The sequence below is a fragment of the Lolium perenne genome, chromosome 5, assembly GCF_019359855.2.
Source record: "Lolium perenne isolate Kyuss_39 chromosome 5, Kyuss_2.0, whole genome shotgun sequence".
NCBI lineage: Eukaryota > Viridiplantae > Streptophyta > Magnoliopsida > Poales > Poaceae > Lolium > Lolium perenne.
In genome coordinates, this window is record NC_067248.2 from 237,362,345 (window position 1) to 237,385,846 (window position 23,502).

Consider the following 23,502-nt stretch of genomic DNA (forward strand, 5'->3'; position numbering starts at 1 on the left):
ACGAGAGGGTATTGATCTGGATTGGTGAACCTGAAAAGACCAACACTACCACACTGCCCATCATAGGGAACTTGTAAAAATGACTAATTATTAATTGTATTTTTCTTAGAAGTTTGTAAGATCATAAAAGCAGTACTCCCTCCATACCGGATTATAGGGCAATTGCGTTTTTCGAGAACAAACTTTGACTAACAATTTGATCAATAAAATATAAGATATATATTACAAAAATTATACCAATGGAATCTTCTTTTAAATATGAATTCATTGTTATAATTTTTGTACCATATATCTTACATTCTGTTGATCAAATTTGTAGTTAATTTTTTTCTTTTCGAAATGGGTAATTGCCCTGTAAACCAATATGGAGGTAGTACTACTAAACTGATAATTAAGATAAACACAACAAGAAGATAGTAACTGACAACTACAACCCCCAATCTTCTCACATACACAAATAAACTCGTGGGTTGTGCATGTATCACGTTAGGGCAAAAAATACACGCCCTTGAAAACAATTGGATTTTCTTCGCGAGAAGGGTATCGATTTGGATTGGTAAACATGAAAATATGAATATGAATACTACAAAGGGTCAGACAAACCCGAGGAAAGAGAGCTGCAAAGGGAGTTTTCACAGAGAATTGTCACGATGACAACTGCGAAAACCCGACACAATGAGCATCAATCACAACATGCTGCCAGGAAACGTCACAAGCAGACATTATGAAGCAGTGAGAACCAAACGCCGGCCGACGTTGCTCTCTTTGCTGAGATGGAGACAGGCGCTCCAACGGTTAACTTCAACTAAAAGAAAGCTTTTCGACTAACTTTGATTTAATAAAAGCTACTTATTAATTGTGAATTGCGTCTTTTATTTTTCAGAAATGCTACCAAAACAAGAGGTAAAACAGAAGAAGAAAACAGTAACAAATCACAAAAACAGAAACCTAAATCTTATACGGTAGTGTAGTACTACCTCTGTCCAAAAAAAAAGATGTCTCAACTTTTTGAAAATTTAGATGTATCTATATACTAAATTAGATCTAGATACATCTAAATTTTAACTAAGTTGAGACATCCTTTTATGGACGGAGGGTATCACCTATGGAAACAAACATTTGAACACCGGTGCGGTGAGAAGAAAGTCGCACAAGCCAAGAGAAGACACGCCGTCCACCTTTCTTTGGCTTTTCTCCACCCAAAACCGCCTCGCTCGTCCTCTCCTCAAACCCCCAACGCAGCCCACTGCGTGACTGCTCCTCCTACCCGCTGCCCCTGCCGCCGCCGCCGCCGCCGCCGCCGCTCACCACCGACCCATCGTGCTCGCGCGCCCCGCCACGCCCTCCCGGCCCGGACCCCAGCAGGGGCACGGCGCCGCCGCGCACCGCGCCGACATTGCGGGAGACCCAGGTGCGTGCGTACGTCGGCGCGAGCTGATCGTCCTCGATCTCCGCGTCGAATTTCCCGTTCGCCGAGCTCTTCACCCCCCGTCCTCTCTGACGCATCTCTTCCCTTGCCTAGTCCCTGCAGGAGCACGGTGCGGCGGCACGGCCCTCCGTTCGCACGCCAGCCGTCGTCGTCTCGCAAGCCCCGCGCGCTGGAGCACGGCGCCACCCGCGCGCCGCCGCCGCCAGGCGAGGCAGCCACCGCGCGCGCCGACAATGGGAGGCTGCCAGGGTGAGTTGATCGACCACCGCGCTCGTCCCCCTCTGTTTGTTGGTAGCATTCACGTTTTGCTCCTTGTGCGCGGCCGGCGCGGCACGTCGTGCGACGCGATCGACTCGCCGCTGCATTTACTGATTTTCCAGTGGGAGGAGTAATTATGGTCTTCCAATTATTCCAGCAGCAACCATTAATTCCCTTCCATTTTTGTACTGTACATGTTTTTTGTTTGTGATTTTCCCCTTTAAAATTTCACCAAACTCTCCTTCCGTCCTTCCTGTTAAAAATCCCGTTCGTTTTGCCTACTCAATGTATGTTGGAAGTGTACATAAGTTTTGAATACCTCCACAGTCCCTCCTGAGCTCTAGGATGTCCTTGCTTATGCTTTCTTCACCTGTTGTCGCAATGTTGATTGAAGTAGGATAAGCTTTCCTGTTTACTCATTCTTTTACATTGAGCTGGGAATCACAGGACGCTGACTGCTGCCTTTTTTTTTTCAGGAGTTCAGGGTGTATTTCTGAGGGGGGCGTATTACTTTCGATTCAGTTGAGTTTCGTTGGCTGCATTACTGTTGTTACTTGCCAGCAGCAAAGAGCCAAAGATAGAGAGCACCATGGTCGAGAAGGTATCAGTTTAAGTCCCTAAGCCTGTATGCATGTTCTTTTGATAGACTTCACCTCCAAGTATTAAACTTTACCAAGTTCTATGATGACTCGGTATTAACTTGTTGCAGGATATGTACTGAGTAATGAGTTTGCAAAGAAGCTTCGGTTCCTGGTCATCCACATTCGACTTAGAAGACTGTCATAGGCGGACCCAACCGTCCCTAAGCTCCGGCACTGAAGACTGTAACTCAGAAGGTATGAACATGAATATTTGTTCGCTTTCTGGTCCACATTTCGTGGAGGGCCTCTGTCTGCATGTTTAGTTTTGTGTCATTTGATTTGATGTAAAGCGGCACTCCTAGCATGTAGCAGTAGCCTTATTTTATTGAGAGAATTCCTTATTTGGCCCTAGCTAAAGTTTGCTTTTTTTTTTTGGTCCTGGCAATTTTTTTCTTCCTTTCATGACCCACAAAGTTTGGTTGGTTCCTTATTTGACCCTCTAGTACAATTTAAGCACTAAGATGACCATTTTGCCCCTGCTGCAATATGCTGCCAAATTTTTGTGTTTCATAAAAATCTCAAATTTATTCCAGAAATACATGTATATGCTTGGGATGTACGTGCAATGTTTCGGGCACAAACTCGTTTTATTTTGGGCTGTGAAAAAAAAACAAAAAATCTGACATTATATAGGCGTATAGTGTACGTATAGTCTGTCAGAAATTTGTCTTTTTTGTATCTTCCAAAATACAATGTATTTTGGGCTGAAATTTCTGTCGTACCTGCGGATTGTCTCTATGTTTGTGCCTATTTAATATCAATTTTTTCTGGAGTTGTGGAAATACAAAAAAAATTGCAGTAGTTTCCGGGATAAATTTGAGTTTTTCCGGAATAAATTGTAGCAGGGGCAAAATGGTGCGCTGGTGCGCTAGTACCAGCCACAGTGGGGATCATTTTTTTAATAACCAACTAGTATATCACAGCTTTTTTATGCAATTTCGTCACATATTGCAGCAGGGGCAAAATGGTCTTCTTAGTGTTTAAATTGTACTAGAGGGCCAAATAAGGAACCAACCGAACTTTATGGGTCATGAAAGGAAGAAAAAAATTACCAGGGCCAAAAAAGGAAGGCAAACTTTAGACAGGGCCAAATAAAGAATTCTCTCTATTTTATTTCTATGAAAATAATGGAGTGACTTATGGTTCTCATGATGGATGGATGTTTCATGGACTTCCCCTGCTTCTTCGGCTTTAGGGAGGGGTGTTCGTAACTTCTGCTGCGGTTACTGCTTCCTCCTTTGCATTTCCTGGGTCTGTTATGTTGGTGTATCGTTCCTTCGAATCACCGGCATTGTCCTGAGTCTCTTGGATTAGATGCTAAGGGCCATTGCTAGGTTAGAATATTTGTAGCTCATGCTTCTTCACCTGTCTCGGCAATGTTTATTGAAGTAGGATGGGCTTGCTTGTGTGCACTCATTCTTTTTTTTTCAGGAACGCGCGAGAAAGCACGCCTCTTTTTTATAGATAGAGGAAGAACCAAATACAAACTCCACACTTACAACACACGTGGCCAAGGCTAGAAGAAAAAGAAACTCCTCACAAAAACCCCACAAGTTTCCACCTATCCGCTTCCTCGACAATCGCGTCGAGAAGAAGAGCCTCCTACCTAGATTTGTTCTTGAAGATCCTATTGTTTCGCTCAATCCAAATTGACCTAAGAACCAACAAGAAGAGGGAGCGCGCTTGAGGCTTCAGCTTGGTCGGCCAGGACTCAAGCACACGCGGCCACCACTCGAGGAGGCCATCCACATTGGTCGGGAGAAGGGAGGTGCGGTCCAAGCCCTTCAGGACTTCGAACCAGATGATTCGGGAGAAAGGGCACTGGAGGAGAAGATGGTCAATAGTCTGGGTGTTGTGGGTATACTTTATGGGTATATCAACGACATGGCCTGGATCCGGCAAGCCCGGGTGGCCCACCGACGGTGATGGTGGCATGTGGCCCATCGGGCGGCCCAGTTGCTGTTGATCGTGAAGGATGAAGTCCAGCCCAGGAACGAGGAGCCGGATCTTAACCGACCTACAAAGGAGGCCGGATCCGTGGAGGCCCATAAAGTATCCGGATCCAGCACGGCCTAGAAGGAAGGCGGATCCTTGACGTACACGGCAAGATATTGTACCGTAGTTAGGTAACTTGTATTCCGGCTAGGACTCTCCATGTAAACCCTAGATCCGTGCGCCTATATAAGCCGGATCCCGGGAGCCCTAGAGGCACAACCACAACTCATTGTAACAACGCGAAAGCGCCCAGATAATTCCAGACAAGCAGCAGTAGGCCCTGTCATCGTGCAGGTGTTCCGAAGCTGGGTAACTCGCGTACCACCGTCCCGTGTGCACTCCGTCCTATGGCCCCTACTTCTTCTCCCCCTCGTGAGGATCCCTCCTCCGAGGTACCGTCGAATAGGCAACGACAGTTGGCGCCCACCGTGGGGCCAGCGGCGTCTGGAGGCCGGAACCGGGAGGGTTCCGCCATGGGAAGCTACGACGACACGATCGCGGTGGGGCGTGTTCTTTACGCCGGGAATCTTCCGATCGTCCCTCTGGATGAGTGCTGGATTCCGGCTAAGACTAACCCCGTCAAGCTCTCCATCGTCCCAGTTGGCGGCATACACATCTTCATCGGGGAAACCGTCGATTCCGACGGAAACCCACCGGTAAGTATGACGCCGACGCGACCGCCGCTGAGCAGGACGCAGTCGCGAAGATCCGATCTGAGTCGCAGGAACTTCCTAAGGAAGATTCCGCCTTAGATCTGAAAAAATTAAAACCCACCCAATCCGCCCCTGAGCAGGAAATAACGGTGGAAGAGCAGTGCAGATCCGCCTGGGTCTCCCAGGTGTTAGAAAAGCAAAGGTGTCACTTCGTACACTTCATAGCCCATACCGCAGGAGCCGCCCCTCAAGAAGTCGGAGCTGGTCCCGTGCAGGTTGAGGCGCCGGAAAACGCTGCTCCGGATCGCCAGGAGGCTGTCGGAGAAAGCGGAGCCCCGGTGGAAGAGTCGATTCTGGGGAATCTAAGCCCAATTTCCGGAGATACCCAATCCATGGACACTGAAGAGTTCGACCGCAGGGTGAAGGAATATGGATACGGTGATCAGTCTGAAGTTGATTCCGCCCAGCCAAAGCAGGTACTTGCGACCGTGGCGGCGCTGGGAGAACATGAATTAGAAGGGACAGCCAGCCAATCCGACCCCCAGCCATCCCATTAGGGATCTCCAATGTCGCGGGAGCGACCCCGCAAGGATTCTTCCTCGGAGGACCTCCTGTCGCCTGAAGAGATGGTTGCACAAGCAGGCATGGATGCGGTTTATCGCTCGGATATTCTTAACAAACCCATCACTCCCGAAGACATAGAAGCATTAGAAGCTAAGAGACTGGAGCTGCTGGCCACAGCCAAAAAGTTTAAGGACACTGCAGCCGCCATGCTGGAGGAACGGAAGCACGCCGCAGTTTTTGTGGAAGACTTCATCCAGCGCGAGCAGGAGGTGGACGAAGGACTGGCAAAGGTCAAGGAACTCCGAAAGCATTGGGAGGACAAGATCGTTGAAGCTCATCATAAGGTTGAAAAGGTCCGGCGTGAGTTGATAGCTCCCCGCAGGATCACCTTCGCAACTCCAACGGAGCAGCAGCCGTTCGCCACCCCGAAGGACAATATGACGAAGGCTGCAGAGATCTTGAAGAAAAAGAACGAGGAGATCGATATCGACTACGTTCGCACGCTCGTCGCGTCAGCAATGATGCAGCAGAGCAAGGCAGACACTTCGCGCAAGTTGGAATCTAACCCGGAGCATTGCGTCTCCACTGCGCAGAAGGACGCCCACGATAATCGCCATCGAGATGACGAATCGCGAACCGGCTCTTCGGAACGCAGAAGGAAAGCCAGAGAACACCCAAATCCAATCCCCGTCCCATCAAAGACGCCTCCGTCAGATCCAAGAAAGGGAAAGGATGCAATGTACTCTGGACGGGACAAGTACCGCAACCCCTCTCCTCCGCCTAATGGTTACCCGCGTCCCCCTCGCCGCTGTAGTCCAGCCGGAAACATCAGGCCCTAGGGCCATGGTGGAATTATTATCCGCGACAACGTGCTGCCCTCAAGAAACAGAAACAGGGAGCGCACGCCGGAACCTCGCCGGAACCAGAATAACGATCGTGAGACCGAGCCTAGGAGGAGTCGGAATGAGGAACGCGACCCGGAGCCTCGCCGGAGCCGGAACGGCCAGGGCAGCCAACGCCATGACGAAGGCAGCCACAGAAGCCGGAGCCAGCACCGGGAAGGTCGCGGAGAATCTGAAGGCGGAAGCAAGAAGTCAGATCGACCCCCTCGCAGGTCTCCCTCACCACCACCTAGCGGTGGCGGCGGAGGTGGAGGCGGAGGCGGCGGCCGAAGATCTCGCTCTCGTTCACAGTCTCCTCGCCACGGTTCGCGCGACACGCGGGAACGCCTCAACGAATACAGAACTGATTACATTGGCCCAAAATGCTTTGGCAGGATGATTCGAGAGGAACCAAAGCCAAGGATGAATCTCAAGCTACCCGGAAATCTGAAGAATTATGATGGCACGGAAAGGCCGGATACCTGGATTGAGGATTACTATAATGCTGTAACCTTCGCCGGAGGAACCCCTAACATCGCCTGCCGCATGCTTCAGTTGTACCTTGTAGGTCCAGCCCGGATCTGGCTCAGTGACCTCGAGAAGAATTCCATCTTTTGCTGGTTTGACCTGAAGAACGCTTTCGAGAAACACTTCAGGGGCACCTACAAGAGACCTGCCACAACAAGCGACCTGCAGGCATGTACCCAGAAGAAGGGTGAAACATCCAGGAATTTCCTCACCCGATGGTTGGCATGCAGAAACGAGTGCGAGAACGTTGATAACCGCACAGCAATGCACGCCTTCATTGGTGGCTTGCAGCGAGGAGGACTGCTGCGGCACAAGCTGACCTGCTTGGTCAATGCAAACAAGCTGACTTTGGATGACATGATCACCATCGCCAGTGATCATACTGCCGCCGATGACGACGCTGGCGGAGATCTAGCAGCCACAGCAATCCCCTTGCACCAGCAAAAGAAGAACCGTGATAACGGCAGTGGCAGCGGCACCAAGCGGAAAAACCCTGATGACCAAAAGAGTGGTGGATCCGACTTGATCGCCATGGCCTTTTTCAGCGCGGAGGCCAAGGAGGCGGAAGAGGACGCGGCCGTGGAGGCGGAGCCGGCAGGGGCCAGCAGCACGGCACTGAGGTCACAGCTGGCGGATCCCGCGCCCCGCAAACCTACGAGGAGTACAGAGACATGCCCTGCCTGGCCCACCTGGATCCGGTTACAGGGAAGTCCACTCACACCAACCGCAACTGCAAGTGGGTCAATGATCTGAAAAACGACCCGGAAGCAGGATACAAGCGAGCCCGGAAGCACCGCCCTCGCGGCAAAGGAGGCAAGGGCAAGAACAAAGACAAGGAGGAGGACAGTTCCGAGGCAATGGATGAGGATGATCACTCGCCGGATCCCAAGGCAGGGTCCGCAGGTAAATCCAACCCTTTCGAGAAAAAGAGCGTGGGGGCTTATCACACTTTCCTCGGAACTCCAACAGTCCGCGCTACCAAGTCAGCTACCCGGATCCTGAACGCCACAGTTCCGGCTGTGCCGCAGTATGTCAGGTGGTCGGAAGTCCCGTGCACATTTGACAGGGAGGATCATCCTGTCATTGTGCCAAAAGAATGCTACGCCTTGGTTGTAAGTCCCCGCATAGACGGGTATGACTTCTCCAAGTGCCTCATGGATGGTGGAGCCAGCTTGAACATCATGTACCTGGAGACTCTAGAGCGGATGAACCTCACCAAGGAACAGGTCAAACACAGCACAACTGAGTTTCATGGCGTGGTTCCGGGTAAGAAGGCGAATTCTCTCGGCAGCATCACACTTCCCGTGGCCTTCGGCGATGTTCACAATTTCCGCGAAGAGAAGATCACGTTTGAAGTTGTGCCCTTCAAGAGCTCCTACCACGTCATCTTCGGCAGGCCCACCTACCACAAGTTCCACGCGAGAGCGTGCTACATCTACAACAAGCTCAAGATTCCGGGTCCTAAGGGTATGATTACCATATCCGGAGACTACAAGAAGGCTCACGAATGCGAGTTAGGCGAAGCCGCCTTCGCAGAGTCTGTGATATCTGGAGAGGAGCTGCAAGGCTACAGAGCCGCGGTGGATCCGACTGAGATGCAGACCACCAAGAAGCAGATCTCTGAGCAGAAGACCTCCTTCAAGGCCGCGATAGAAACCAAGAAGCACGACCTCATCATAGGCGACCCTTCCAAGCAGGTTTCAGTCGGAGCCAACATGGACCCCAAATAGGAAGACGCGCTCGTCGAGTTCCTCCGCGCTAACATGGATATCTTCGCATGGCAACCTTCTGACATGTCCGGAGTACCTAGGGAACTCGCCGAGCACTACCTCAACATAAATCCGGGGGCTAAACCGGTGAAGCAAGCTATGCGACGCTTTGGAGATAAGAAGCGCCGCGCCATAGGAATGGAACTAGCTAAATTACTAGAGGCAGGTTTTGTAATAGAAGTTATCCACACTGATTGGGTCGCAAATCCCGTCCTTGTACCCAAAAAGAACACTGAAATACTAAGAATGTGCATCGATTACTCCGGCTTGAACAAGCATTGCCCGAAGGATCCGTTCCCCTTGCCGCGCATTGACCAAGTCATTGATTCGATGGCGGGGGCGGAACTTTTGTGTTTTCTTGATGCGTATTCCGGGTATCATCAGATCCGGATGAAGGAGTCTGACCAAAAGGCAACTTCGTTCATCACCCTTCGGCACTTACTTGTTATGTCACCATGCCCTTTGGTTTGAAAAATGCAGGTGCCACCTACCAACGTACGATGCGGCGGTGCTCGAAGGACCAAATCGGCCGGAACGTGCACGCTTACGTCGACGACATCGCGGTCATGACCCGGAAAGGATCCGACTTGATCGGCGACCTCCACGAAACCTTCGACAACCTCCGGCAGGTACAAGATGATGTTGAATCCGCCGAAGTGCGTCTTTGGCGTGCCAGTAGGAAAACTCCTTGGCTTCATAGTCTCTCACGAGGCATTGAGTTTAACCCGGAAAAAATCAAGGCAATCCTGTGTATCAAACGGCCAACTTGTCTTAAAGATGTGCAACGACTAGCTGGTTGCGTCGCGGCAATCGATAGGTTTGTTAGTCGTCTTGGCGAGAAGGCGCTACCTTTGTACAAGCTGCTGAAGAAAACAGACAAATTAAATGCAGGACGACGCAGCCGACGCAGCTCTTCGGGGTTGAAGGAAATACTCACCTCCCCACCTATCTTGGCAGCCCCAGCAGAGTCGAGCCAATGCTCCTTTATCGGGCAGCTACCAACACAGTCATCCGTCTCGTCATCGTGGTGGAGCGAAAGGAAGAAGGTCATGAATATGACGTCCAAAGACCTGTCTATTACATTAGCGAGGTACTGACGGAGTCAAAGCAAAGATACCCTCACTTTCAGAAGCTAGCTTATGGAGTGTTCCTAGGCAGCCGGAAGCTGAGACATTACTTCCAAGAGCACCCAGTAACAATTGTGAGCAAGGCTCCGCTGTCAACAATTCTCAACAACGCTGACGCAACAGGGCGTACAGCTAAATGGGGCATCGAATTATCCGCCTTCGACATCGCTTACAAGCCTAGGACTGCGGTTAAATCCCAAGTCTTGGCAGATTTCGTCGCAGATTGGACAGAAGCTCCGGATGCAAGTCTGGAGCCGGAACCAGAAACATGGGTCATGCACTTCGATGGATCCAAGCAGCATCAAGGCTCAGGAGCCGGAGTCACCCTGAAGTCCCCTACCGGAGAAGAACTGCAGTATGTTCTGCAGATCCACTTCGAAGCTACAAACAATATGGCGGAATACGAGGCTCTACTACACGGTCTGCGCATCGCTAAGGAAATCGGGATCAAGCACATTATATGCTGTGGAGATTCCGACCTGGTGGCACAACAAGTAGCCGGAACCTGGAACGCCAGAAACTCCGTCATGGCGGCCTACAGAGACGAAGTTGACGAGATCGCCAAGTGCTTCCTCGGATACGAAGTCAAGTACGTCAGGAGAGACGATAACACAGCGGCAGACATGCTATTCAAGCTTGGATCCGGCAGGAAGCAAATTCCGCCTGGCATTTTCCTGGAGCACCTACGGATACCCTCAGTTAAGGGCGCTAACCCGGAAAATCCAGAGGTGGCAGTATCTCCGGCAAAGGAAGTGATGGTTATCATTCCGGCTTGGACCCAGCCTTTCCTGGATTATCTCATTGATCAGAAGTTGCCGGAGGACGAGGTCCTAGCACGACAGATCATCAGACGAGCAAGATCCTACACAATCGTTGATGGACAGCTCTACAAACGAAGTGCAACGGGAGTTTTCCTCAAATGCGTCTCCAGCCAAGATGGCATTGAAATACTCAGAGAGATCCACGCAGGGGATTGCGGGCATCACGCCGCTCCCAGGTCCCTCGTTGCCAAAGCTTTCCGGCTAGGGTTTCTCGGCTCACAGCTAAAGAAGATCTTGACAAGTTGGTAAAAACCTGCCGAGGTTGCTGATACTATGCTACTCAACCAAATGCTCCAGCCCAAGAGCTGAAGACCATACCTATCACCTGGCCGTTTATGCAGGGGCTCGATATGGTTGGTAAGTTAAAAAGATCATCTCTGGCGGTTTTGAATACCTTTTGGTCGCTGTTGACAAGTTCAGCAAATGGATCGAGGCTAAGCCAGTGAGAAAAGCCGATGGTGCTACGGCACTAAAATTTGTCTGCAGCCTCGTGATGAGATTCGGCATCCCACACAGCATAATCACAGATAATGGTACAAACTTCGCTCAAGGAGAGTTGAGGGATTATTGTGAGACAGTAGGGATTCGGCTGGACCTTGCATCTGTGGCTCACCCACAATCCAATGGTCAAGTTGAAAGGGCTAACGGCCTAATATTATCAGGAATTAAGCCACGCCTTGAAGAACCGCTGCGACGAGCAGCTGGAGCTTGGGCTGACGAGTTGGAAGCTGTCTTGTGGAGTTTGCGAACTACCCCTAACAGGTCAACAGGGTTTACCCCATTTTTCCTGGTATACGGATCCGAAGCCGTGGTTCCCTCCGACATCATCCACGATTCGCCGCGAGTTTCCGCCTTCAACGAAGAAACAGCTGACGAGGCCGTGACAGCTATCTGTAGATCTCGATCGAGGAAGCTCGGAATTTAGGCGACCAGCGCTCCGCCATCTACTGTGAAGCTCCGACGTTATCACAGTCGTCGAGTCCGGAATCGCTCTTTCATGGCAGGAGACCTGGTCCTCCGCCTTCGGCAGGTGAAAGACCATAAGCTGCAATCTCCTTGGGAAGGACCCTTCGTCGTTAGCAAAGTGCTTCATAACGGATCGTACTACCTTGTTGATTTCCGAGAGCTGAAGGACAAACCTGCTAATTGGCACCGGAAACGCAAGCGTGAGGATCCGGATGACATCTACGACGAGACAGATCGCCCCTGGAACATCGCACAGCTACGTCCTTTCTACACTTAGCGTATTTTTTCCGAGTTACAAACTCTGTAATAGTTATACATGATCAATGAAATAAAGCTTATGGTTCACTCTTTGAGTCTTTTACCTCCTTTACTTGTTCATTTTAGATCGTGTATGTTTTTCCGACTAAAACCGCAGAGCTGGATGTTTCCGCCTAGGCGTGTATGAAAGTTGTGATTTTCAAAATCGTCCTTTAAGACGTAAGCCTAAGTTTTCTGGTGGAATTTTTTTTTTTTGCGAACTCGTGGATTCCTGGTAGCGACTTCCGGCACCTAGGCTGGGGGCTTGTTTCCGCGGTTATGGACGGACGCCATTGGGCTTCGTCGCCGCAGGCGAGCGTTTCCGGCCAAAGGTTTTCCGGCTCGTGGAAGGTCAAACGAGCAAGCCGGAAAATTAACAAACCAGCACTTGCTTTTAACAAACGAAACATGCAAATAATTCTAACGGATAGCAGGATAAGTTTTCCGCCCACGCATAATTGTTTCGTCCCTAGATAATTAAGAATTTAAGTTATATTACAAACCCTCGCTGGGGCCAAAATGATGCATTGTTTCTCCCGCAGGAATAAAAGTTTTCACTCCCCCTTAGCCGGAGAAGTCTTGCCCTCTGGATCTTTTTCCTCGGCGTCCTCGGCCGGAGATGACACGTCTTCATCACTCTCTTCCTCCTCTTCAGAAGCTGCATCGCTGGCCTTGGGTTCCTCTTGGGGAGCGTCCTTGGAGCTGGTCCAGGTAAATTGGGCTCCGGATTCCGCAGGTCGCGCCTCCGCGTCGCGCTCCTTTTGAAGTTCGGCTTCCAGGGGCTCGTCCGCAGGAAGAACGACCTTGTCGTAGAATTCATCATGCCGGATCCTGCGCGCGATGCGGGTGTCGTAACCGCTCACTGCATCCAGGAGCGCGTTAACATCCGCATCCGGAGGAACACCCATGGTTACCTGCTCAAGATCAAGCTCCGGGTTATGTGCTAAGCACATAGTTAAGGTCATTGCAGCTGCGCCTCGGGCTGATGATGCTTGTAGATCCGTCACCAGCTCCGGAAGAATGTCCATCTTCTTAACAAGTTTGCGCAGCCGACAGGTGCGGCTCTTCTTGAGGGATAAGTTGTGACATATCTTCCGGGAGGCGGAAATGAGATCTTTGCAGTCGTCACCCGCAAGTATAAGGAGATCGTCCCGAGGAAAGCGATTCCGGCGCTTCTCCGGGTATCCAAGTGGCTCTGCAAGAGACAATCAGATATCAGCATGCAAGTTGAGCACAGCAATTGTTTAGACCTCTAGAAAAGCTTTCGGATAAGTACCGAGGATTTGTTCATTGAGTGAATCCCAATGACGTTCTGCGGTCTCCATATATTTCCGGAGCCCATTGAGCTCCTTCTGCTGCCTCTTGATGGTCTCGCTGTCAGCATTTTTCTTCGGCACGAATTCCCCCTTTTCCTTGATGAACTCGGAGTTTTTCTCCGCCAGTTGCTTCTCGGCCTGCTCCCTCTTTTGTTCCGCCTCCATCAGTTTCGTTTCCAACTCTTGGTACGAGGAGCGCAGGTTCTCAAGGGAAGAGGATGCGCCTATAATAACATAAGTCAAAAGCAAGTTCAAAGTCGGAATGTGAACTAATGACAAAAAAGACGGAAACCAACCTTGGGCGTCCGCCAGTTGTTTGTTCGATTACGCATTCGCATCTTTCAGAGTCCGGATATTTTCCGCCTGACTCAGGGTAACGCGGCGCTGGAGGGCAATGTTCTTGTGCAGCTCGTAATGTAGCGCCTGCTGTTCCTGTAAAATATAGACAGAGCAGGAGTAAAAATTCCGCCTATAGCAGTGGTTTCCTTTGAAGCATTATTGCCGGAACTTTTCCGCCATAATGCTTGGGGGCTACTGATCCAACTTTTCCCAGAAATAATTTTTGTCTAAACATGTAAGCGCTAACTAGTATTTAAGTTTCCGCCTACATGCTTGGGGGCTACTGGGGAGTACCTTTTGCTTGCAGATGAGCTTGTCGAAGAACTGGCCGACGCCCTTCTTAAAGTCCTGGATTTCCGATGTCGCGGCGTCAGGCTTCCCCCAGGCGTTGTTCAGCATGGCATTGAGCAAATCCTGTTCAAGCTCCCATTTCTCCGCCTCGGTTAACTTGTTGAAAAACTTGGTAGCATATGCCTTGGGGGTGGAAGTGAGGTCAGCCGGATCTCCAAAGTTCTTCGGAAAAACGACGATGTCGCCAGCACCGGCTCCGGTTTTCTCAGAAGAAGTGACTTCAGCCTCTCCTTGGCCTTGTTCTTCTGCGTCTTCTTGGGCAGGGCCTTTGGCCTTAGGATCTTCTCCGCCCACCTTTGGCCGCTGACAGGGACACGAAGAATGGTGCGAAAGTTTTCCTCCGCCAAAGTATTGAGCTGGGGGGAATATGAATAAAAGTTAAAGTTAACATCCAGAAACTTATGAAGTTTTGAAATAATGAAAGGAACAGAGCTTACCTGAGGACACTGGTTGTTTGTGTAGATATCCTTGATCAGTTCCGGGACCGGTTGGCCCCGGCCTATTTTCACGAGCGTTTTGATTCTCCTTTTGAGGGAATCAGCCGGAAGGTCGTGGCGGGTGGCCCGGAGCAGGTCGTCCGCCCCGGTGTATGCGCAGATTAACCGCGCATTGTGCCGAAGTGGCTGGATCCGCCGGGTGAACCAGCTGAGGGTGAGCTGAGCTCCGGTTAGCCCATCGTGGACTAGCCAGGAGATTCTCCGCGCCGCCTTCTCCAAGATAGGGGTTTGGGCGAGCGAGGGAACGAAGCTCCAACTTGCGAGCTCTTCCGGAGGTTCGTTGATGAACTTGGGCAAACCGTCGTGGATGTCCGGAACCGAAGCGTTCTTTTCATAGAACCATCCGGCGTTCCAGTACCGGACGGATTCGTGCGAATCGTGAGGGGGATACATGCGGCCAGGTCGGAGCATGAACGTCATGCTCCCACAGTTTACCATTGCTTTGTCCTTCGTTTCCTTCTTCACCCGGAAGAAAAACTGCCATAATCTGACATCTGGTCGGATCCCAAGGTGCCCTTCGCAAAGAGTCACGAAGTTGGAGAGGAGGAGGTATGAGTTTGGGCAGATGTTGTGAGGCTGAAGCCCATATGTGTTGAGGATGGAGAGGAAAAATTCCGAGCAGGGAAGCGACAATCCGCGCTCCACCCAAGCCTTTGTCATGACAGCTTCTCCGGCTCCGGGCTTGGGGACGTCGGTATCGCGTATGAAACTCCAGTGAGCGGAGATCATACCCTCGTTCTGGAGCTCTCTAAGCTCCACATCGGTAGTTTCGCAGGGCCACCACTGACCCCGTTCTCCTTCACGGATCCGGCCTTGGACGCCCTCTTGTTTTCCGCCTCTGTACTTTGGTCGCCATCCTAGCTTGTCCCTCGAGTTCTTCTTGAAGCTCTTTGAGGGAGGGGATCCGGCCTAGAGCGGTCTTTGGAAGATGCGGAAAACGGTTGAGCTAACCTAATGTCGGAAACATATGGTGGCAGGTATGCTATGGGATCGGACATATTGGTTCTAATGGATTGGGATCCGGGCTACTCGAAGAACTACCAAGACAAAGGTGATGAATCGAGTGGCATGCTTCCGGCTGCACCCATGCGAATTATTTGAGTATCCGGATCTACACTAAGTTTATCTTCTACGAGGCCGGCGCACGTACCGTTAATGGCGCGGTGGCTCGATGGAGCTCCGGTGAAGTCGAGGTCGCCGGACTTGCAGGAAATCACCTCGCGTGACCACGAATCGGTGACGGGAAGGATTTCCCGTTCAACCGAAGGGTTCTTGGCGCGAGGAGAGGCTTGGACTGGTGGCGCGTGGAGCTCACTGTGGCAAAGTTCGCCGGAGTTGAGATCTGTCGGGCGGCGCGGCGCGAGGAAGAAGACGGCGTGGGTGAGAGGGTGAAAGAATGAGAAGTTACCGCGGGCGAGGGTTATATATAGACCTCGCGCGGAGATTCGTGTTTCGGATCTGACGGTAGAAACTGAACAGTCACGCCGTTGGATGATTGACACGTGTCTTAGGTCAAATAACGGTAAAATGACGTGGAGGTAACTTAACTGTGCGCTCCAGAAATTTCCGGCTAGAAGATTTGCATCTCCGAAAATTTAGCGCGGGAAAAAAGGAAGTTGTGCGCGGGAGAAGTGGGCTTTCCGTTTCATTACCAATCCAGAAGAAAGGAAGATTTCCGAATAGATGATACCGGAAACAAGTAAAGGTTTTGAAGCTCTCCAAGATTCTCTTCGGATCCAAGCTGAATGAAGTCGGAGGAATGATGAATCTCGGAGAACTTCGGGGGCTACTGTTGTGGGTATACTTTATGGGTATATCAACGACATGGCCTGGATCCGGCAAGCCCGGGTGGCCCACCGACGGTGATGGTGGCATGTGGCCCATCGGGCGGCCCAGTTGCTGTTGATCGTGAAGGATGAAGTCCAGCCCAGGAATGAGGAGCCGGATCTTAACCGACCTACAAAGGAGGCCGGATCCGTGGAGGCCCATAAAGTATCCGGATCCAGCACGGCCTAGAAGGAAGGCGGATCCTTGACGTACACGGCAAGATATTGTACCGTAGTTAGGTAACTTGTATTCCGGCTAGGACTCTCCATGAAAACCCTAGATCCGTGCGCCTATATAAGCCGGATCCCGGGAGCCCTAGAGGCACAACCACAACTCATTGTAACAACGCGAAAGCGCCCAGATAATTCCAGACAAGCAGCAGTAGGCCCTGTCATCGTGCAGGTGTTCCGAAGCTGGGTAACTCGCGTACCACCGTCCCGTGTGCACTCCGCCCTATGGCCCCTACTTCTTCTCCCCCTCGTGAGGATCCCTCCTCCGAGGTACCGTCGAATAGGCAACGACACTGGGTGTTGCAAGCAGAAGGTGCAAGAATCATCGTTAGTCAAGCCATGAAGAAGCCTTCGTTCTCCCGTCTAGCAACGGTTCCACGCCACTTTCCACGCAAATAGTTTGAATTTGAGAGGAGCCTTGCATTTGCAAATCGGGTCGTGCCACGCCCACAAAGTATGCCCCTCAAAAAAGGCCAAGTATGCAGACTTCACGGAGAACTCTTTCGAAGTAGTCCATATCCATGTGAACGAGTCGGCCATGTCCTCCACCAAGTGCACACTGGAGAGCTCGTTCCAAAGATTGAGATATTGGACCAACGCTAGGACCGAAAGACCTTCCGAGAGATCATGCACCCAAGCATGTGCCGGCAGCCCCTGCGCCACAGTACGGGTGCGTAGGGCGCGCTTATCCACAAAATCAAGCAAGAGTGGAGCAACCATATCCACACTTTTGTTATTGATCCAACGGTCTTTCCAAAAGAGGCAGGAAACTCCATTTCCAAGCACCGGCATAACCGAAGCCTGAAAGATGGCTCTAGCATTTGCCATGCAAGGCAATTGGTCACAAGTCCACGCTCTATCAGACGAGGTTCGACATAGCCATAGCCATTTCATGCGAAGGGCATCATTAAGCATATGGAGGTTCCGAATCCCCAATCCACCAAACCTTGTGGGAGTGCAAACTAAGGACGAAGCAAGGGGGCATACCCCCCCTTTGGCCGATGGTTTCGCACACCCAAGGAATCCACGACATAGCCCTTCAAGGGCATTGATCATCCACATGGGTAAGTCAAGAGCCATCATAATATATATATAGACATCGCCGCAAGCACAGCCTTGACCAACACCGATCTCCCTTGGAGGTCAAGAAGGGATCCCTTCCACGTGGGGAGCCTATTAGCCAATTTATCAATATAAGGCTGAAGGTGGGCCTTTGGCAGTTTAGAAGTAGATAGCGGTAGACCCAAATAAGTGCAGGGAAAATCCACCACCTCACACGGGAGCAGCGAATGAATATGATCCACATCAAGATTTCCACAGCGGATCAGGGTGGCCGCACTCTTGGCATAGTTCACACGAAGACCTGAAGCATCACCAAAGAGGCGGAAAATCTCCATAGCGAGGAAAATTTCCTGTTCCAGAGGCCTGTTTGACCCTTTGTCTGCCTTTGGAGTGTGCACTCATTTTTATACCTTGAGCTGAGAATTACATGAAGCTAACTGCTGTCCTTTCTTTTACTTCAGGAGTTTATAGTGTATTTCTGAGGGGGATGTATTACTTTCGATCCAGTTGAGTTTCGTCTGCTGCATTACTGTTGTTACTAGCCAGCAGCAAAGAGCCAAAGATAGAGGGCGACATGTTTGAGAAGGCATCAGTTTAAGTCCCTGCTTGAGCTGTATTCATGTATGCATGTTCTTTTGATTGATGTTTACCTCCATGTGTTATTAAACTTTACCAAGTTCTATACCGACTCGATATTAACTTGTTGCAGGATATGTACTGAGTAATGAGTATGCATAGAAGCTACGGTTCCTGGTCATCTACATTCTACCCAGAAGACTATAACTCGCAAGGTATGAACATAAAGTTATTGTTTCTGCCATGTGCTAAATACATCGAGCAACTGTGTCATTTTTCATTTTTCTTGGTGGAGTTACATTATTATATTTCAAATTCTGAAATCAGAGAACAACAGTAGGGATGATTGATAGTTTCTTCCTCCTTTTGTACTGTTGGAAGCATAGAGAAGTTTTGAACATCTCCATGGCCAAACCTCGAATCTTTTTGGCTTGAAGCCTTGAACATCTGATCTGGTCCAAACAAATGAAACCCTGACTATTCCTTCGATTGTCTTTTCTCATAATCTAAGGAAAACTTGAATTTTATTTTGGTCTCCATCACCTAGAATATCTCATTTTTTGAAGCATTATCTAGTGAACAAAATGAATTTTTGGCACATTGTACGTTACATGGTTCTTTGGGAAGCTACTGAAATATTTAATCTCTTTGTGCAGATTGAACTTTACACAATTCCGATGAACATAATAGCAATGGGATCTCAAAGTTTATGTCTTCTCATTCTTCTTCTATTCATCCCCAGCCGTGTCTTGTCCGAATCAAGTGATATAAGTACTTTGTACACTCTGCGGCACTCAATCGCTGAAGAAAAAGGTTTCCTTCGCAGCTGGTTTGATTTAGAAATTCCCCCATGCAACTGGTCAGGTATAACTTGTTCGGGACATAATGTTGTGGCCACAGACTTGTCCTTCGTGCCACTCTATGTCCCATTTCCCTCATGCATCGGGGCATTCGTGTTACTTGTTGGGCTTAACTTCAGTGGATGTGGGTTTACCGGTGAGCTTCCAGATGCCTTGGGGAATTTGCAGCATCTTCAGTACCTAGATTTGAGCAATAACCAGCTTACTGGGCCCCTGCCTGCCTCTTTATATAATTTGAAGATGCTGAAGGAAATGGTGATTGACGGAAACCAACTATCTGGACAATTGAGCCCTGCAATTGGTCAACTGCAGTACATCACTAAGTTGTCTATGTCTATGAATTCCATCTCTGGTGGCCTTCCTACAGAGCTGGGAAGTCTACAGTACCTTGAGTTCCTGGACCTTCAGATTAACAGACTGAATGGGTCGATTCCAGCAGCATTTTGTAATCTGTCTCGGCTTTTGCATCTTGATATAAGCCAGAATAACCTCTGTGGATCAATATTTTCTGGAATAAGCTCGTTGGTGAACCTTTTGACACTCGATCTGTCCTCAAACAACTTTGTGGGGCCAATACCTAGGGAGATTGGTCAACTGGAAAATCTGAAACTGCTTATTTTGGGCCAGAATGGTTTCACAGGAACCATTCCAGAAGAGATTGGCAACCTGAAGTGGCTTGAAGTACTTCAACTCTCTGTGTGCAATTTCACAGGTACCATTCCTTGGTCGATCAGCGGTCTTGTAAGCCTGAAGGAACTAGATATATCAGAGAATAACTTTGATGCTGAACTCCCACCACCTATTGGTCGGCTTGGAAATCTGACACAGCTGATTGCAAAGGGTGCAGGCCTCAAGGGGAGCATACCGAAGGAACTAAGTAACTGCAAGAAGATTACCCTCATTAATCTATCGTTCAATGAGCTCACTGGCTCTATCCCCGAACAACTTGCAGAATTGGATGCTATTGTGGCCTTTTCCGTCGAAAAGAACAAATTATCGGGCAACATTCCAGACTGTATAAGGAATTGGACAAATGCAAGATCAATATCGTTGGGTCAAAACTTTTTCACTGGACCTTTGCCATTGCTGCCATTACCGCATCTGCTTAGTTTCTCTGCTGAATCCAACCTTCTCTCAGGTTCTATCCCTGCCAAGTTATGTGAAGACAACTCCCTGCGTTCACTCATACTGCATGATAATAATCTTACCGGGAGTATTGAGGAAACTTTTAAAGGATGCAAAAATCTCACTGAGCTGAACTTGCAAGATAACCGTCTTCATGGTGAGATACCAGGGTATATGGCTGAGCTGCCTTTAATTACTCTGGAGTTGTCCCTAAATAACTTCACGGGAATGTTGTCTGAGTCGCTGTGGGAGTCATCAACACTTTTGCAGATATCTATCAGCAATAATCAGCTTACAGGCCAGATCCCCCATAGCATTGGGAGGCTGTCCAGCTTGGAGAGGTTGCAGATAGACAATAACTATTTGCAAGGACCCATCCCTCCGTCTGTTGGCGCTCTACGGAATCTGACAATTTTGTCGCTGCATGGCAATGGGTTATCTGGGAACATGCCAGTAGAGCTCTTCAACTGCCGAAACCTTGCCACGCTGGACCTGAGCTCTAATAATCTGTCGGGGCACATCCCGAGGGCCATATCTAACCTGATAATGCTCAATAGCTTGAGTTTGTCTTATAACCACTTCTCTGGTGTTATTCCTGCTGAGATATGTGTGGGATTTGAGAATGAGGTTCACCCTGACTCGGAGTTTGTTCAGCATAAAGGTCTTCTTGATCTGTCATACAACCGCTTGATTGGTCAGATTCCAACAGCAATAAAAAAGTGTTCTACGCTGAAGGTGTTAAATCTGCAAGGCAATTTACTGAATGGCACCATTCCTTCAGAGCTTGGTCAGTTGACGAATCTTACAACTATTAATTTGTCTTTTAATGGACTGATCGGACCGATGCTTCCTTGGTCTGCACCATCGGTACAACTCCAAGGCCTTATGCTATCAAATAACCACCTAGATGGCACCATTCCTCCTGAGATAGGCCAAGTTCTTCCCCAAGTTTTTATGATAGACTTGTCCGGTAATCTACTTACTGGAACTATACCCCAGTCTATCCTGTGCAACAAAAACCTAATACGCCTGGATGTCAGTAACAACAATCTCTCTGGAAAAATTATGTTCTCTTGTCCCATGGACATGGAATCTTCGAGCTCACTGGTTTTCTTCAATTTAAGCAGTAACCATTTCTCAGGGACCCTAGACGAGTCTATCTCGAACTACACACAGCTGTCTTCTATTGATATCCACAACAACAGCCTCACTGGAAGCTTACCACCAGCACTCTCTGATCTCAGCCGTTTGAACTATCTTGACCTCTCAAGCAATGATTTCTACGGTTCCATCCCTTGCGGTATATATATGGCCTCACATTTGCCAACTTCTCTGGTAACCACATCAGCACATACAGCTCAGCAGATTGCGCAGCTGGCGGTATTTGTTCCACTAATGGCATTGATAGTAAGGTGGCTCATCCATCTCATCGAGCTCGAAGATTAGTGATCATTTGTGCCCTGTCACTTGCTGTCATCATCGTGTTAGTTCTTATGGTAGTTTATCTGAGAAAGAAACCACTGAGGAGCACATCAATTGTTTTTGTATCTGCCAGTAAGGCCAATGCTACCATTGAGCCAACTTCATGCGATGAACTCCTAGGAAGGAAGTCACGGGAACCTCTGAGTATCAATCTCGCAACTTTTCAGCATTCGCTGCTAAGGGTCACCACAGAGGATATACTGAAAGCCACAAAGAATTTCAATAAAGAGCACATCATAGGCGATGGTGGCTTTGGCACTGTGTACAGGGCAGAACTCCCTGAAGGCAGGAGAGTTGCGATCAAGAGGCTTCATCGTCATTTCCAAGGTGATCGCGAATTCCTAGCTGAGATGGAAACCATTGGAAAGGTGAACCATCCAAACCTTGTTCCCCTACTTGGCTACTGTGTTTGTGGCGACGAACGGTTTCTGATCTATGAGTACATGGAGAATGGGAGCCTTGAGATGTGGCTGAGGAACCGAGCAGATGCAGTTGAAGCACTTGGATGGCCAGATCGTCTCAAGATCTGCCTCGGTTCTGCCCGTGGGCTTGCTTTCCTCCATGAAGGATTTGTGCCCCATGTCATCCACCGGGACATGAAATCAAGCAACATTCTGTTGGATGAGAATTTCGAGCCAAGGGTTTCCGACTTTGGCCTCGCAAGGATAATCAGCGCATGCGAGACCCATGTCAGCACACTCATTGCCGGTACATTTGGATACATCCCCCAAGAGTACGGCATGACAATGAAGTCAAGCATGAAAGGCGACGTGTACAGCTTCGGTGTCGTCATGCTGGAGCTGCTCACAGGACGTCCACCCACAGGGCAAGAAGATGTGGAAGGAGGTGGAAACCTTGTCGGCTGGGTAAGATGGATGATGGCAGGCGGCAAGGGGAACGAGCTGTTTGATCCTTGCCTACCTATCTCAGGTGTGTGGCGGGAGCAGATGGTTCGTGTCCTTGCCATTGCCCTGGACTGCACCGCTGATGAGCCGTGGAAGAGGCCGATCATGCAAGAGGTGGTGAAAGGACTCAAGATGGCCCAGACAATGGAGTGCGGACCTCTGGTAGTGATGGTTTCCAGGGGCACATAGTGCTGAGCTTGAAGCACCGTTCTTCTTGGTAGGTACGGATTAACTTGTAGCTGTAGAGTAAGGTCGCTGGAGATTGTAGCAAGACAAACTAGTGTTCCTCATTTTCAGGCTGTAGCTGGCACAAAAGCTATTGTATGTTCATCTATGTATTGTCTTTGTCAGGTATCATCATGGCAGCATGAGTGTTTTACAATCCTAGAACTAGGTTGTGCTGAAATTTTACTTCTCTTCTAAGTATTTAAGTATTCCAGATATTACTGATCGAGCCCCTCATATTCGTTTCCTCCGAGGTTAAGCCCTTCTCATCTGACGTTGTTGGAAAGTTTACTGCTGCTTCTGCTTTGACTGAAATATATTCTTTGATGTAGTACTTCATAGAACTGCAAGTACCAAGCTAATGTATCTGATTGTAAAACTCTACCCTTTCAATGAAATAAAACGAACGTCTTTTGCGTTTTCATGAAAAAAAGCTAATGTATTTGTTTGCCAGTATTATGCATATATGTTTGCCAGAATATGCTCCTTTGCTCTTCATTATTTCTCTCGGGTTCATGTGATAATAGCAGTATGTATTGGGAGACCAGCTAAATCTTGAGAAGAAATGGTACGATGCAGGAATGAATAGCTGAAAATTCAGCAATTGCTTAAGTTACGTTTCAAGAGGCTGCTAATTTCACTATTTTTTAGCCAACGTCAACTTTTATTTTAGCTTAACAACGTGCTCTTCTATACATCAGAAACACAAGGAGCAAATTGTCTGCAGCCTGAAGGAACTATGCCCAGGTACAAATGACTTCAACAGCTTGAATCCTAG

General features: G+C 49.3%; 1 pseudogene; it reads left to right on the forward strand.

Annotated features, from left to right (window-relative positions):
* Window positions 1–1,154: 1,154 nt before the first annotated feature.
* On the forward strand, window positions 1,155–22,970 carry LOC127302364 (leucine-rich repeat receptor protein kinase MSP1-like; annotated as a pseudogene).
* Window positions 22,971–23,502: the final 532 nt, after the last annotated feature.